The sequence below is a fragment of the Diabrotica undecimpunctata genome, chromosome 8, assembly GCF_040954645.1.
Source record: "Diabrotica undecimpunctata isolate CICGRU chromosome 8, icDiaUnde3, whole genome shotgun sequence".
NCBI classification, from domain to species: Eukaryota; Metazoa; Arthropoda; class Insecta; order Coleoptera; family Chrysomelidae; genus Diabrotica; species Diabrotica undecimpunctata.
The window spans coordinates 53,496,970-53,513,125 of record NC_092810.1 but is presented as its reverse complement, the minus strand read 5'-3'; the positions used below and the strand labels follow the sequence as shown (position 1 = coordinate 53,513,125).

General features: G+C 34.3%; 1 protein-coding gene across 1 annotated transcript in view; it reads right to left on the bottom strand.

The window, feature by feature from the left end:
• The window catches only part of LOC140448413 (melatonin receptor type 1A-like), a 245,660-nt gene extending 231,765 nt beyond the window's left edge, over positions 1–13,895 (bottom strand). Inside the window, exon 1 of the mRNA XM_072541496.1 lies at positions 13,736–13,895. The gene's annotated coding sequence lies outside the window, so the exon portion shown is untranslated. The remainder of the gene's footprint in view (positions 1–13,735) is intronic.
• Positions 13,896–16,156: the final 2,261 nt, after the last annotated feature.

Below are 16,156 nucleotides of genomic sequence, written 5' to 3'. Positions count from 1 at the left end.
GAAAGATATCTCAATACATTTAAAATAAATTAATGTAATCTTCATTGTTTAATTCTAAACGAGTCATTTCTGACACTTTGTAAAAGGGCGAACAGCCACAAATAATTATGACGTCTTTATACACGCTAGAATAAAACAATAAATATCTTTAACATTAAACCACAATTATCTCTAAAAGTATTAGGTTTAGGTGTAGGAACCCTAATATTTGAAAGACACTTTATTTTAGACCAGTGCTGATATTGTGAAAAAAAAAAACGACTAAATTTGGATGTGAGAGGTGGCATTCGGATTTTTTCAGGAATAGTTACGCGATAACAAAAATAATAATTGACTTAACCTGCCTCCCAAATATGCGGGAACAATAATAAAAAAATTAAAATATTCAATAATTATTAAAAACGTCGATTTTTTTTAAATTTTCTTGCTTGTAACTTTAAAACAATGCATTTTAGAGCAAAGTCATAATGAAATAAAATAGCGACAATTAAATTTTTTTAAGATACAATGTGATACAAAGATACAAGGGATTAAAAATGTAATTTATTACCCTTGCTTCAAATTAGCGATAAATTTCCCCTAAAAATAAAATTCCCCTAAAAGAGGGGAAAACATGGGTCATGTAATTCCGGCGGAATATTTAAAAAAATCAACCTTATGGACAAAATAATAAACCGATTAGAGCTTGATATCGTAGCCCTTCAAGAAACCAAACTAGTGGAAAGGAAGAAAACAAAATTTCCAGGCTACGATATCTATGGAACGGATCATAGAGCATTATTAGGAGGAACTGCTATACTTGTTAAAAAGGGAAGCGAACACGAACATATCCCAACACCAGATGGACTGGTCGCAATGGAAGCCACACTCATACGACTAAAGGCCAACAACGAAACACTAAAAATAGTGTCAGCATACGTCAGACCTAATGATCCGATACTCGATGAAGATTTGAGCCTAATCCTGAACTCAGAACAGCCAACAATAATCATAGGAGACCTAAATGCGAGATCTCCCAATTGGTTTGATAGGACGACCAACAACAACGGAAGACGACTATGCAGCCATCTCGAAAACAGACCCAACACTTACGTGATCTTACCAACAGAGCCGACCTGTTTCCACGGACAACTCCCTACGCATCTCGATATTGCAGTTATACACAACGTGGGTCAACAATACCAGATAAACTCTCTAAACGAAGGCGATTCGACACAAAATCTAATCGTCCTGACCCTAGGCGCAATAGAAATGAACTATTTGCAGCCCCATAACAGAAAGAAGACAAGTTGGCGGAAGAATAGTGGGCGAGAACATCGGTAATATCCCTACAATAATATCACGGATTTAGAAGACAGCGTAATAAAATTAGAACAGACAATAACTAACGCTATCGGTGGCAGAGCTCCAAAACCGAAACAATCATCAGACAGAAAGGAAGATTTAGGGACATAAGTATAGAACTCCAAAACCTTATTAAGGAGAAAAACAGAAAACGAAGAAGAGCATATCGGACAAGAACAAGAGAAGACAAAAGAATTGCGAACGAGCTAGACAGAGAAGTGAAAAGACAGCTACAAAATCACCGAAATGAAAGTTGGGACACCTATATCCAAGAGCTAAATTCCAATAAATCCGCCTTCTGGAAACTATCAAAAATCCTCCGAAAGGACAAGAAAAACATACCTCCCCTACACGGAGTAAACGGGATTGTTCATACGGAAATCGACAAAGCAGAAGTCTTGAAGGACGAACTAGAAAGGGCGTGTAGGAACAACGAACATCCCAACGAAGACATAGACTTCTAAGAAGAGGTAGAAAGAACAGCTAGAAGACTAAAAATAAAAAAGGGGAGAATAATGATAATGCATACATCTCCCGAAGAAATAAAAGAACTAATAAAGCTGACAAATGCCAAAAAAGCCCCAGGACCTGACAATGTCACAAACAGGGCACTGAAAAACCTACCAACAAAAGTTATTGTTTACATCACCAACATTAGAAACAATATGCTCAGACTACGATATTTTCCAGACAGATGGAAGGAAGCACACGTAATCATAATTGCTAAGCCAGGGAAAAATGGCATATTTCCACAAAACTACAGGCCAATCAGCTTATTATCATCGATAAGCAAGATTGCGGAAAAAGTGATACTGAAAAGACTCAACGAGGAGTCTCAAGCACTACGTACCACACCAGAAGCTCAATTCGGGTTCAGAAGCGAACACTCCTGTGAACTACAGGTACTAAGACTCACAGAATTTATAACGAAAGGATTTTATGAGAAAATGTAGACAGCAACAGCTTTTCTGGACGTTAGTAAAGCATTTGACGGAGTCTGGCATCAAGGTCTTATTTACGAAATGAACTCAATGGAGTACAGCGAGGCGATGACATGCCTCCTTGCGTCATACCTAGCCAACAGAAGGTTCAGAGTTCGAATAGGGGCAACCCTGTCCGAAGTCGGGACCCTGGAAGCAGGAGTGCCTCAGAGAGCTGTGCTATCTCCGTACCTGTACACCATCTATACGGCCGACACGCCAATAGAACCAGGATCTCTGTTAAGTCTTTACGCAGACGACACAGCAATAGCCGTTAGCTGGAGAAACCCGGATCATGCAACTAATCATCTTCAAAGAGCACTGAATAGATTCCAAAGATGGTGTATAATGTGTAAAATAGCCCTAAACCCGGACAAAACACAGGCTGTAATATTTAGTCACAGAAGAAGTGTACCAAAATGAGAAATCACGATTGGAAATACTCCAGTAGATTGGACCAACCAAGCAAAATACCTAGGAGTGCTACTCGACAAAAAATTAACGTTTACAGAACATATCAATCAACAAACGTACAAAGCTAAAGCGTTGAAAAGTCAGCTCTCAACGCTCATAGGAAGAAGAAGCAAACTGAGATTCAAATCCAAAATCAGGGTTGCAAATAGCATCACCATGCCAGTCTTAACGTATGCCTGCGCTGCCTGGGGACACACCTGCAAATCTAACAGGAAGAAGATACAGATCACTCAAAATCAAATAATCAGAGATGCTTTGAAAATACCGAAATACGTACCCCTAAGATACGTATACAAAGATTCAGGACAAACTAGAATCCTACGAACACTAGACGAGAGAGCATACGAAATATTTAACGGACTAAGAAACCACCCAAGTAGAATGCTTAGGGAGCTGACTAACTACAACGAAAACATCAGGACGGTACACAGAAGACCAAAGCAGCAGATAGCAGGATATAGGGAGAACCCAAATGAATAAACAAAGTATGTGATGGTGCATAGTCGTCAAACATCACGATGCAGAGAGACAGAAAACAAACCAAAAAAACTCTGGCGAGAGGGTATGCTTTTTAGGTTTTTAGGACTCTGGCGAGAGGGTACGCTTTTTAGGTTAAGAACAATATACACGGGGCGTGGGGTGAAAAAAAAAATGTTTTCTGTCTAAATTATTTTGGTTTCTACTAAATTTGAAATTTTCACTCTTACGATCATTCTAACGTAAACTCAACATCATAGACCAAACATGGAGGGCCCCTCAGGCCCTCCATACACCGCTATAGCGGACTCGGCCCTTAAGGCAGATCAGGTGAATGCTGATCTCGCGAAATCCGAGCACTGAGGTCATGTGTGGCATACATGGGCTTAGTGGCCGGACCCTACTCGGATACTCAGCCGGCGAGGAGAACAAAATTTATTTTGCCGAATCGGCGGCTGAGTGGCGGGCACACACTCTTTCCAGACATAGAGTCGTCAGCTCAGGCTGGCGAAATTAAAAGCTTTCACCTTTCATTTGGTGGCCGTAGAATTACAATGGAGAATGGAACAACAGAGAAAGATGGAAACGGTTGAGCGAGGGAAGGCAGTGAATACTGTAGAATCCCTAAATATATATAGAATTACAATATTTTCATTATTCTATCAGATGTCATATGTTATTACAAAAACATGACTCCTGGTAAATTTTTTAACTAGGATAAACAGTTGAATAACTTTTAAACTAATACTCCAGTCGTCAGAGAGAAAAATGCCACTGAACCTCTAAAAATCATACGAACAAGCTGCTGAGAATCTCAATTTTGGGACCCCAAAAAACATGCAAAAAAGTTTCTCTCTTACCCTGGGCTTCACTTCTTACCCTAAAACGCCCCTCGTAGGGAGGGGAAGGGGCACGAATCTGTACGCACACGAAACATAATAAAATTGCATAATCATTTTGTTATCCTTTTTTTTTTAATTTCAAAACAAAAACTAGACCATATATAGATGTGTGCGAATTTTTTTACTTATTACGTACTTTATGGAATTAAGATCGAGGTATTTGGACGGTTTCAGAAATGTTTTAAAATTATAAACAATTTTTTTTATAAACAAATAAAATATAAAATATAAGACGTTTCTTATAGAAGAAAAAAAGTTGAATTACAAGAGGTAGTTCCTAAAATACAACCGGTCAAAATTGACCGGCATTTGCGACGACGCCGACGTTATAAATAATCGGATGATAATTTTTAAACCATAACCTTTTTCTTTCGAAGCTCTTTTTGATTAGAATTTTTATATCTTTAAAATATTCATAACATATATTACATTATTTAAAACCATAGGTATGGCGCGTAAAAAATACCAAAAAATTAGGTTAAACCAAATTGAATTTCAAATATCAAAATCGGTATACATCAAAAAATGCATTTTCTCGGCTTACAATAAAGCAATTTTCTTCATTTTGAATCCCACGTATCTCGAAGTGCCAGAGATGCTTTAGTTTTGTTATAAATACATTAATTTATTTATACTCCAGTCGCCAGAGACGAAAATGCCTCTCAACCTCTAAAAACCATATGAATAAACTGAATTTTTCTGAGTTTACTATTTTAGTTTTATTTTATTTTTATTTTATTAGTTCACTATTCCTACCCCTCGGCTTAACCCTAAAAGCACCACTCCTGGAAGAAAAAACGGAAAAAATCGATTTACCAAGAAACTACCAACATACTGGCCTACTGACAAAAATAAAATCCCAGACCTTATCGACTTTTTTGTCGTCAGAAATATTTCAACAAATTACATAGAGATAGAAGAGGCATTGGATATGAACTCAGACCATTCTCCAATTATTCTCACACTCAGTGACACTGATATCAAAAAAGAAAGCCCCCCTAGATTTGTTAACAAAAATACTGACTGGAAAAGTTTCCAGATAGACCTTGAAGAGAAGATTAATAACTTAGTTCCATTAAGAACCGTTGATCAACTAGAGGCAGAAGTAGAATTACTCATTAAAAATGTACAACAAGCTGCTTGGAACAAGAGGTCGAAAGAACAAAAGGAAATAACTACCCGAACGAAATCAGAGAAATGATAACCGCAAAAAGAAAAGTGCGACGCAAGTGGCATCAGTCTAAAGCACCAGTTGATAAAACTAGATTAAATAATGCCACATTAAAAAGAGAAATTCAAAAAATTAAAAACGAATCGGTTAGCATCTACCTAAGTGAACTATCAAATGATAGCGCTACTGATTACTCATTGTGGAAGGCTACCAAACGGTTAAAAAGGCCAATCTTACAGAATCCACTAATTAGAAATACTAATGGTAGCTGGTCAAGAAGCAATATACAAAAGGCCAACAGGTTTGCTGACCACCTAGAAAATACTTTTGAACCAAATACAGAACAAGAAATAATTAACTGGGAGCTCCCTGATCAAGATGAAATGGAGATTAGCCCTTTAACTGCAAAAGAAGTATATTTGGAAATAAAAGAAAATATAAATCCAAAGAAAGCTCCTGGATTTGATCTAATTACTGAAGAGGTGTTAAAGCAACTTTCAAGGAAAGCTATAGTAAAATTAACACATCTTATAAACGCTTCCTTTAGGGTGAGGTATGTACCAAAGTTACGGAAGGTGGCAGAAATTATAATAACACTAAAACCAGGAAAACCTCCACAAGAAGCTTTCTCATATAGGCCTATTTCACTGTTACCTGTCACGTCTAAATTATACGAAAAATTACTCTTGAAGAGACTAAAACCGATTATAGAAGAAAAAAATCGAATCCTTATCATCAGTTTGCGTTTAGAGCGCAATATAATAAGCGCAGATATGATAGAAAAAGCTCGAGAAGAAACGCAAAGAAACGAAAACGTCTGTTCCGCAATTTTCCTCGATGTAGCGCAGGCTATTGACAAAGTGTGGCATGACGGATTATATCATAAAATGAGATGCTGCTTACCAAAGCAATATTCTGAACTACCAGAATCATATATATCTGACAGATACTTTCGAGTTAAATATGAGGAAGCATATTCATAATTAAGAGAAGCTAAAGCTGGAGTTCCACAAGGAAGTGTCCTGGGGCCAGTGCTATACCTGTTCTATACCAGCGATATTCCATCATTAGAACCTAACACAATTGCGACATTTGCAGACGACACATGCATTTTAGCAGTCGGATAAAACCTCGAGGATGCAGCAACCATGCTACAGAACTCTGTTGAACAAATTAACATCTGGACCAGGCAATGGCGTATCAAATTAAATGAAACAAAATCTGTTCATATCAATTTTACTAACAAAAGAGAACAAAATATCCCAGTTAGTATAAATAGAAACCAAATATCTTATGCAAATACTGCAAAATATTTGGGTATGACATTAGATTCCAAGCTACGATGGAAAGCACATATTAAGAAAAAAAAAAGAGGAATTAGAAATTAAGTTTAAAAAGATGTATTGGTTGATGGGAAAAAAATCTACTCTTTCTACTTATAACAAATTGTTATTGTATAAGCAAGTCCTTAAACCGATATGGACATATGGGATACAGCTATGGGGCTGTACAAAAGAAAGTAACATCCAAATTATACAACGATACCAGAATAAATTATTAAGGAACATCGTTAACGCTCCATGGTACTTTAGAAACTGTGATCTTTATTGAGACCTCCAGATGGATACGGTTATCCAGACAATAAGTAAGTTTGGCGAGAGTCATGAACAAAGGCTCTCCAACCACGTGAATGTCGAGGCCATCAAACTCCTAGACAACGCCAACCAGATAAGAAGACTTAAGAGAACGAAGCCGTTTGAGTTAAAGCTATGAGTGAGTGAAAGTGAAACAGCAGAGCAAAGTGCGGCTAAAGTGTACACGTTAGCTAGTAGTACTATAATGTATTAGAGCCTAAGGAATATTGCTAAATGTAACCTTAGATAAATTTTTTGTAATATTTGTATATAGAACTAACTTGCTTATTGATCAGAGTGAATGAATGGATGGCAATAATCATAAGATTCCTGTTGGAAGTTTATTAAATAAAAAAAAACCAAGAAACTGTGCGTTGTAGAAAAAAATATTAAAAAAAAACCGACGCGGCTGCGCGCCAAATTAATTTTAAATAAAATTGTTATTAACTCAACGGTAAAAATTTGATATCTTTTGATCAGTTTAAGTGTCTTATCGACAAAAATTAAAAAGTGTTTTAAATGTAGAGTGTGGCTTTCTTATGCAATTTTTGTACTTTGCTGCAATTAAAGATTTAGTTTGTATAAAAGTGTTAAATATATAAACGTTGCGTGATTTTTGCCATTCTGTTTTTATTCTCATGGCATCATTAAAATTTATCACTTTTCCATTAACCGGTCACTATGGAATTTCCATTGATAAAGCCCAATATTTAAAACCTATGGCATGAAATTTCGGTTTTGATGTTTAGCAGCAAATATAAGGCATTTGAAATATGCCTAAAAAACGCTGAATTTAAACTTTTATAATAAAAATGATTTAAAAGATTTAAAACTTCTTTTTTTTTTAATTAAACAAGTACGTTTTTCTAATTTAAACTACTTTTTACAATGCCTTTTCATAAATTTAATTTAAGCTAATAGTTACCGAGATATTTTATTTGTTTTTAAGTCAAAACCTTCCTGAGGCCGTCCAAATAATCCGATTTTATTCCCATAAAGTCCTTAGATCAGCGTCAAGATCAAAATTATTTTGAGAACGATTTCCGGAGTGGAGATTAAAACGTTAATAAATCTATTTTAATCTTCAATTGTGGCTTATTCTCATTAAAATAGTAAGTAGTAAGTAAAAGTAAACTGACAGTGATCTACATACTGAGAAAATAGTGTAAATAGTTGTTATTAAAAGATTATAAAAGTAGGTATTCTACCTCTTTTCCTTCACTTAGTTTAAGTATTTAATGTTTTCATAATCTTGATTATTAAAAAAAAGTTTAACGCTTCTAGTGCCAGTGATTTTTACTAATTAGTACGCAGTAGTACGTGCTTGGCTTTTGATAGGGAGAGTTGTGCTTTCGTCGGCTTCTGAAATAGATCGCAAAGTATATCTGTGTACCAGTGGTTTTGAGTTCTGAGATTTTTTATATAGTTATGGACGCTAACTGAGCAGAGCCCTCTAGTGCGAAACGCAAATGTAAAGATCGGGATAAACCAACCGCTATCGAATAAAGAGCTTGAAGAGTTAGCAGAAATAATATGGGAAAGTTCAGATGACGATATATTAATTCCATCAGAAGATTTTTGGTCGGGAGCGGATGATGATTCTGACAGTAAACGAGTTGGCGCTGATTTATCATTACGCATTATCAATGATGCTGATGAAGTTCTTAGCGAAAATGATGATATCTCTCAAACAATATTACAACCAGATTGGAGTAGCACATCAGATTTAAACACAATACCTTTCACTGGAAATCCAGGTTCTCGCGTAGTGCCTCCTGTTGGCAATAACCAATGCGATTTTTTTAATTTGCTTGTTACTGACGACTTGCTTATGCACATTGTAGATAAAACGAATATATATGCGGACGAATTATTCTTAAATCAATCTACTAAAGAAAAATACAAAATAACAAATAATTGGAAAACACTTTCCTTAGCAGAGTTGAAGATTTTTCTTGGCATGTGGTTCCAAATGGGTAATGTACAACATAGTCGCCTATATGATTATTGGAAGAAAGACGAGCTTTTTGCAATTCCTGGCTTACAAAAATAAGTAGAAATAGGTTTATGATCATTTTAAGATGCCTTCATTTTTTTAAAATGCAAACCATAGCGGTGATGTTAACCACAACGACAGATTACACAAAAATTAGATATCTTCAGGAATACTTCAATAATCGAATGGAAGAAATTTATTACCCTGAAAAATCGCTATCCTTAGATGAATCCATGGTGGTATGGCGGGAATGACTTTCTTTTCGTCAGTTTTTTAAAGGAAACAAATACAAGTACCGCATGAAATTGTATTTATTAGCTGAACCAGATGGCATGATTTTACGTTGTAATGTTTATAGTGGTGCTCAAGGAAAAACGGGTGGTACAGGTCACACTGAAAAAGTTGTAATGTCGCTGATGAATAGTGTTGCCCAAAATCGGTCTTGGTCTTGCAGTCTTGGTCTTGTTCTTGCATTTTCGCAAGACCAAGACCAAGACCAAGACCGCCTAATTTTAGCAAGACCAAGACCAAGACTGACCGTGCAAGATTTACGCAAGAACAAGACTAAGCCTGCGAGACTAAGCCTGCGTCTTGCAGTTAGGACGGAGTGACATTTTAGCGAGTATTGTAGTTCGGGTATATGCTTAAATACTCTGAGACGCAAAAAAATATGTAATAAAAATTTAAAAAACTGGACTTATGCGCATTACGAACAATACCATAAACATACATCAAAATCATCAATCAAAATATTCATTAAAAACAACACATTTGACACGTGCTCAGAGATAATATGTAAAAATAAAATATTTTGTACATTCTTTTCCAGCAGACGACTTCTACGCTCTGAAATTAATTGTCCAGATTAATAGCCGCCCTCTAATCATAAAATAATCTTGCATTGATACGTCGACAGTAACATATCGAAATTTTTTAAAAATATATCACCTTAGCTATAAAAAATATAACACTTATTATTACGGACACCCACTTAATAATTCAATTTTTTTCCCATTATAATTTAGTTAGGAGGAATCTAAATAAACAAATCTTATCGGCCTAAGACTAAACATTGATGTTTAGTCTTAGCTGAGTGTGCGATGAGATCATTCGGTTAAACCAAATTTGCTGAAAGAGCGCGTTAATATTCAAAAGTTTATTAATAACAGATAATGTAGCTTACTGTGTAAACAAAATACCGAAATATTTAGAATAACGAAGTAACGATATAATTCTCGGTTTGTTATTAGATACTTAGGGTATTGAATAGTAACGGACATTTATAGTAGTACCAGGTACTTTTTCGACATCACTAAACTTCATTTGACAAGTTTACAATTTGACATGGGGGACAAAGATTTAAATAGTTTTAAAATAGTCGGAGTAGTGAGCGTTGGAATTATAGATATAAAAGACCTAAAAGCAAATTTGATGAGTTTTTCGAAATAATTTATGCATCCCAAATGGGTTAAAATGAAAATGAAAAACAGAAACACTTCAGGTTTAAGGAAGCATCTAATATCTTTTTACAAAAAAAAAATTACAAATATTTCTTCCTGAAAACCCAAAATTCTGGTTCCTAAAAAATATTCCTACTACTTTATTTTGGTAAATTAATGTATTTATTAAGTAGATATCTCCTTAATTTAAAATAACTTCTTTTGATTATCATTGCTTTCTTACCTATTCTTTATTTTTTCATATAAGAGTTTAGTTTTAGTTTTTTATATAAAAGTAGAGCTAAGATTGTTAATAACATTTATGTTGCTTTAATAAGTGCATTATAGTTTGTTATCTTATCACCTAAAGAATATGTGCCCTTGATACCTGTATTTGGATTTTTGCCACGTACCAATCTTTTTTAAGATTTCCATTTCATATATGGTGGAGGTCCATCAATACATTTCTAGACAGAAAATGTTCTTTAAAATACAGAAGTTTATGTCATTAATTTGGTTTTTTTGTGTTTTAACCATGTTTGATTGACTTTCATGGGGCATGGTAGATAGCTGGGTTAGTTAGGGCATAGGCACGGATCGCTTAGATCGTGGCTTCAAACTTCCCTAGTAACGTTTAATAAATAGCAATAGGCTAATGGGTAACTGCAAGACTTGCAAGACTCTTGCTGCAAGACCAAGCCCAAGACCAAGACTGGGAGTGCAATACCAAGACCAAGACCAACACCAGGTGTATTGGCGCAAGACCAAGACCAAGACTGTCTAAGTCTCGTCTTGTTCTTGCATTTGGGCAACACTACTGATGAATGGGTTCCAAAACACAGGACATTCATTATATATGGACAATTTTTATAACAGTGTTCCGCTAGGTCAGAATTGTACTTGAGAAAATACATATGTGACCGGTACTCTTCGCAAAGGACGGAAACAAAATCCGAAAATCTTGTTGACGCAAAAATTAGGAAAGGAGAAATTGTTACAAAATATCTTGGGGGAGTAGCAGTCAGTAAGTGGTCAGATAAGAGAGAAGTGTTATTTCTGTCAACAGAGTTTTAGAAAGACATGATAGAGATTAAAAATAGAAGGGGAGATATGGTCCAACAACCAAAGGCTATTGCTTAATTCAATGATAATATGGCTTGCATAGACCGTCAAGACCAAATGCTGTATTATTCAAGTGATAGAAAAGCGTTAAGATGGTACAAAAACTTGAAATCCATATTCTTTATATTATGTTTTTCAACAGCTACCTCTTATTCAAAAAAGCTACTGCAGAACAACTGTCATATTATGATTATCGTTTACAGGTAATAAGAACACTGCTCTAAGAAAAAGTATTACCTCCTAAACCCAAAGTTGATACAACGCATTTGCCAAGTAAGTTGGACAGAACTTATAGGAAAAGATGTAGGGTATGTAGCAAGCAGCAGGTTCGAAAGAGTACCCAATACTACTGTTCGTCGTGCGACGAGAAACCAGGTCTGTGTTTGCAGAATTGCTTCAAGGAATACCATAGGAATATATAAATCCACTCCATAAGGCATTTTCTTATATTTTGTAACTTTTTTTATTTTGTATTTTTCTGTCACAAGAGATATCGTTGCTTTTAATACATTTTCTGTCGAAATTATGTTTCTGTTTTAATCGATTAGTATTTAAGTTTATGAAATACGCCCGACACATGCTGTGTGTCATCGACCCTTCATGTAAACTTTTATGCGAACGGCCGACGACACACAGTGTGTGTCACTGCTCCAAATACCTTATCAGTGTATTAATGATAAGTTGGTGTCAACAAAATATATAAAAAAAACATATGTTCAAATATGAAGTTGATTTATGTTTCGGCCCCTCGTAAACATTTAACATAAGTGCCGGCACTGAACGTGTTAAATGGAGGTAATAGAAATGGGTTGTTATTGGAGATTTTGATTGTACATTAAAGTCATTTTTAAGGAGTCATTTTTAAGTTTTATAATGAATTCCATATTAAAACCAGATGTAACAGAACTTTTTATGTCTGAAGTAAAAGGTTTAGGTACTATTTTATCCAATGAAAGTGGCTGTAAAGTTGAAAAGATTCAAACATTTTAATCTACAGCATTATTCTATAACCTACCGAGAGATCAAAATGAAGACAATTTTGAAGATGAATTGCTAACCTGAGACCTATTTACCTAAAGGATATTTAATTTAAAATTATTGACTTACTCTGGTTTGAAGTTTAAAGAAATGGTGTATCATTTGTGAACACCCTGTATTTAGAAATTCCTGAAAGGAGGTTGCCTTCTACTTGGTTTTTAAGATATTATGATTGTAAATGGAGAAGATATTAACTTTAAAAATATTGTCTCCATCTGTCAAAATTTTTGAAAAAAGATGAATAACTAAAAAAATATGAAGTTTTAATCTTTGGTAGGTTCCCTTTAAAGACTTGTAAAGACTTGTAAAGACTTGTAAAGTCTAGAATTTTATAAACAATCCAAATAAAAATGCAATACTATAGAGGACGTTCTCTTTAAAATAACAAAGTTGCAGTTTACTTCTGGTATAACCGTAAGTGGCCAAAATATCTTATTTAACTTTGTCACAACTTGTAATCCCCGTAAAGAAATTTTCATAAATATCCTGATAAAATTTTTTCGATATGTAGACAGTGTAAGCTCGTCGTGAAACATCCTGTCTAAATAAAAATGTATATTTGCATGAGTTAAAATATTAAATATATTATTGTTGCAATGAAATAAAGTTTTCTCAGCGTTGTGCTCAAAACAAGTCCGCTTAATGCTTGAAGCATGGTCATTGAACTTCACCTCTCAAAACAATAGGAGTGTACTTTATGTATTGAATTAAAGTTAAAAACTCATATAATAATTATTTTAATAATACAGACATTTTTATACAATTTTTGTATTGCTTATAAAATATTTCATATTTTTAAAAAGAAATAATCTTTTTATGATTATTTATAAAACTATTTCAATATAAACACAAATATATATATTTAAGAGATAACTTTGAAATTGTAAAAAAACAAAGAATTTTGTTTCATTTTAATATAATGAAATAAATTTAACAGTTTGAATTGTCTGGGTAATTATCCAGAGATGTGACAATGATTTGTTTGCGAGAACAATACAATTTTTTGCCGGTAGTCGTCGACAGCACCCTCGTCGACAGATATAACGATCATCAATTAAACCCCAATTAATGTCATACTTAATCATCAATCTTGTCATTAAATTTCCCGAAAACGAACTGCACCGACCGAGAGCTAAAAGCAAATTATGCACAACTCACCCTAATTATCGGCCCCCTTGATCAATAAATGACTGGTGTCATAGCCTCTTGATTAGTACTGACACTCTGGATCTCTTCGGTTCTAATTAAAGATGGGTTGTTGTCGTTCGTTTCCAGACCGACACCGACGTCGATTTCGAGCGTTCCGACGGATGAATACTGAAAAGGTCTAGCCGTTAGGCGACTGTCCGTCAGCACCGCATGCGCGCAACAAGTACGTTGGGGATAGTAGGGAATGGGGTGATTCCCTACGCTTTACACTAAGAAAAAATTTAACAGCTTTAACAAAATGAATGTTTGGAACTTAAAAATGTGTTAGTTAAAAAATTATCCAAATTGTATTATACCTAGGTTATCAGCAAAAAATTTAAATTTGCGATAAAAAAACTAAGGTTGTAATAAACTTCTCTCTTAGTTGTTTTGGCGTGGTTTACATTTTGTGAGAAATCGAATCAAGACAAATACCCATAGCGAAACGTGAACAATTTTATTGTCCTTTCATTTTCACCACACTCCAATATTAAAAATTCTCTATTAGACGAAAATATTTTTTATCGGGTCCAATTTTACCACATACTAGAATATTTTCTGCCTTTAAGTTTCTATATAGTTGCGCATTCCTAATGCTAGACAATAACCTTAAAATCGACAAAGAATGATGATATTTATGAATCCAAAAACACACCAAAAACTTGCATATTGGTACAGTTAAAACTATTTTGCAATATAAAAGATGCAAAATAAATGGTTTATCTTTTCAGGTGTATCTTTAGTATTTGAAAGGAGGATCGAATTCTTAAATATTTTGCATGACGTAGGTAAATTTGAAACATGAGTAAGCAAGAAGACTATTACTCATAGTTACAGAGACAATTAAGCTTGCTATTTTGGAGATTTTACTGTAAGAAAAGAAACCAAAATTACAGGTATAAAGATGTGAAAAAAAAAAAATAAAATGGCATTGGGCCAAAGACCACGACAATTTAAGATAACGAAATCTAATTATAAGTTATTATCATACTTTTAAAACTTTTTTTTTATTTATTTCGTTCTTTTTTTTTAACTTCTTTCTCAAAAATATGTGGCAATCGACAGTTTTCTTAGATAAGAATAAAACTAAATAAATAAATAAAAATAAATATTGCCTGCAACAATTATGGCATAAGTATCAATATCAAAAAAAGCAAGTATATGGTCTTCAGTAAGAGCATGACACAACCAGCACATATTAAAAAACGGCATTCAAATTGAAAAAGTATCAAGTTACAAATACTTGGGGACTTCAATAAATGAAACTGGAGACCAAAGCAATGAAATAAAAAGACGTATCGAAATTGCCAGGGCTACCTTCATGAAGATGAGGAAATTCTTCTGCAACAGAGATATAAGCATCCCTCTATGATTAAGAATGCTAAGGGGCTACGTATTTAATGCGCTATTGTACGGTGTAGAGGCCTGGACTCTCAAACAGTACAACATAAAAAATATTGAAAGTTTTAAGATTTGGTGCTACCGTCTAATGCTGAAGATAAGTTGGGTTGAAAGAGTCACAAACTTTGAAGTAATGCGAAGGATAGGAAAAGACCCAGAAATTTTGTCAACGATCAAACATAGAAAACTCGAATATTTGGGTCACCTAATGAGATTACATAAATACGCATTACTTCAAAATATGATGCAAGGAAAAATAGAAGGAAAACGGAATCCAGGCCGTAGAAGAATGTTATGGCTGCGTAATTTGAGAGAGTGGTTTGGCTGTACCACTAATGAACTCTTTAGGTCAGCTGTAAACAAGGTCAGGATAGCCTCGATGATTTCCAATTTTCCGATAGGAGTGGCACAAGAAGAAGAAGACAGAAATAACCTGTGATATATCATTTCCCATAGAATTCCTCATGTGTCCTACATAGACCAGGGCCGACAGCGTTTAAAAATAATCAAAAAAGTGAAAAAGTAGTAGTACGAGGATGAAAGCTATTGTAGAAAGAAGAAAATATAACAGAAATTAAAGGAAAAATAATTTAAGTGTAATTTGAGGTCGGAAAGAGGAAGGTAGTGAGTTTTTTGCGGTTAAAAAACGGTTAATCACGATTTTCGGCAAAAGCCCAATGGAAAAAAAATAAATAGCGAAGTTGTAAGTATAACACAGATTTAAAGGAAAAATCTGAATTTTGGTTTCAACAACCAAGAAATCTTTTGATTTCTACGTCTTAGTTTTAGATGAAGGCAATTGCCTACAAGATTAAGACCAAGTAAGTCAACTACTAGTTTTAAAAATTAGATTTCTAGAGAGGAAATCTAAACGTCAAACGTTATTTAAAATTTTTTTAAATTTACTCGTTAATTTAATATTAATACTTATGTATTGCGTAATTCTTACATTATAAATTATAATATTCTTGATATAACGTGACTACATCA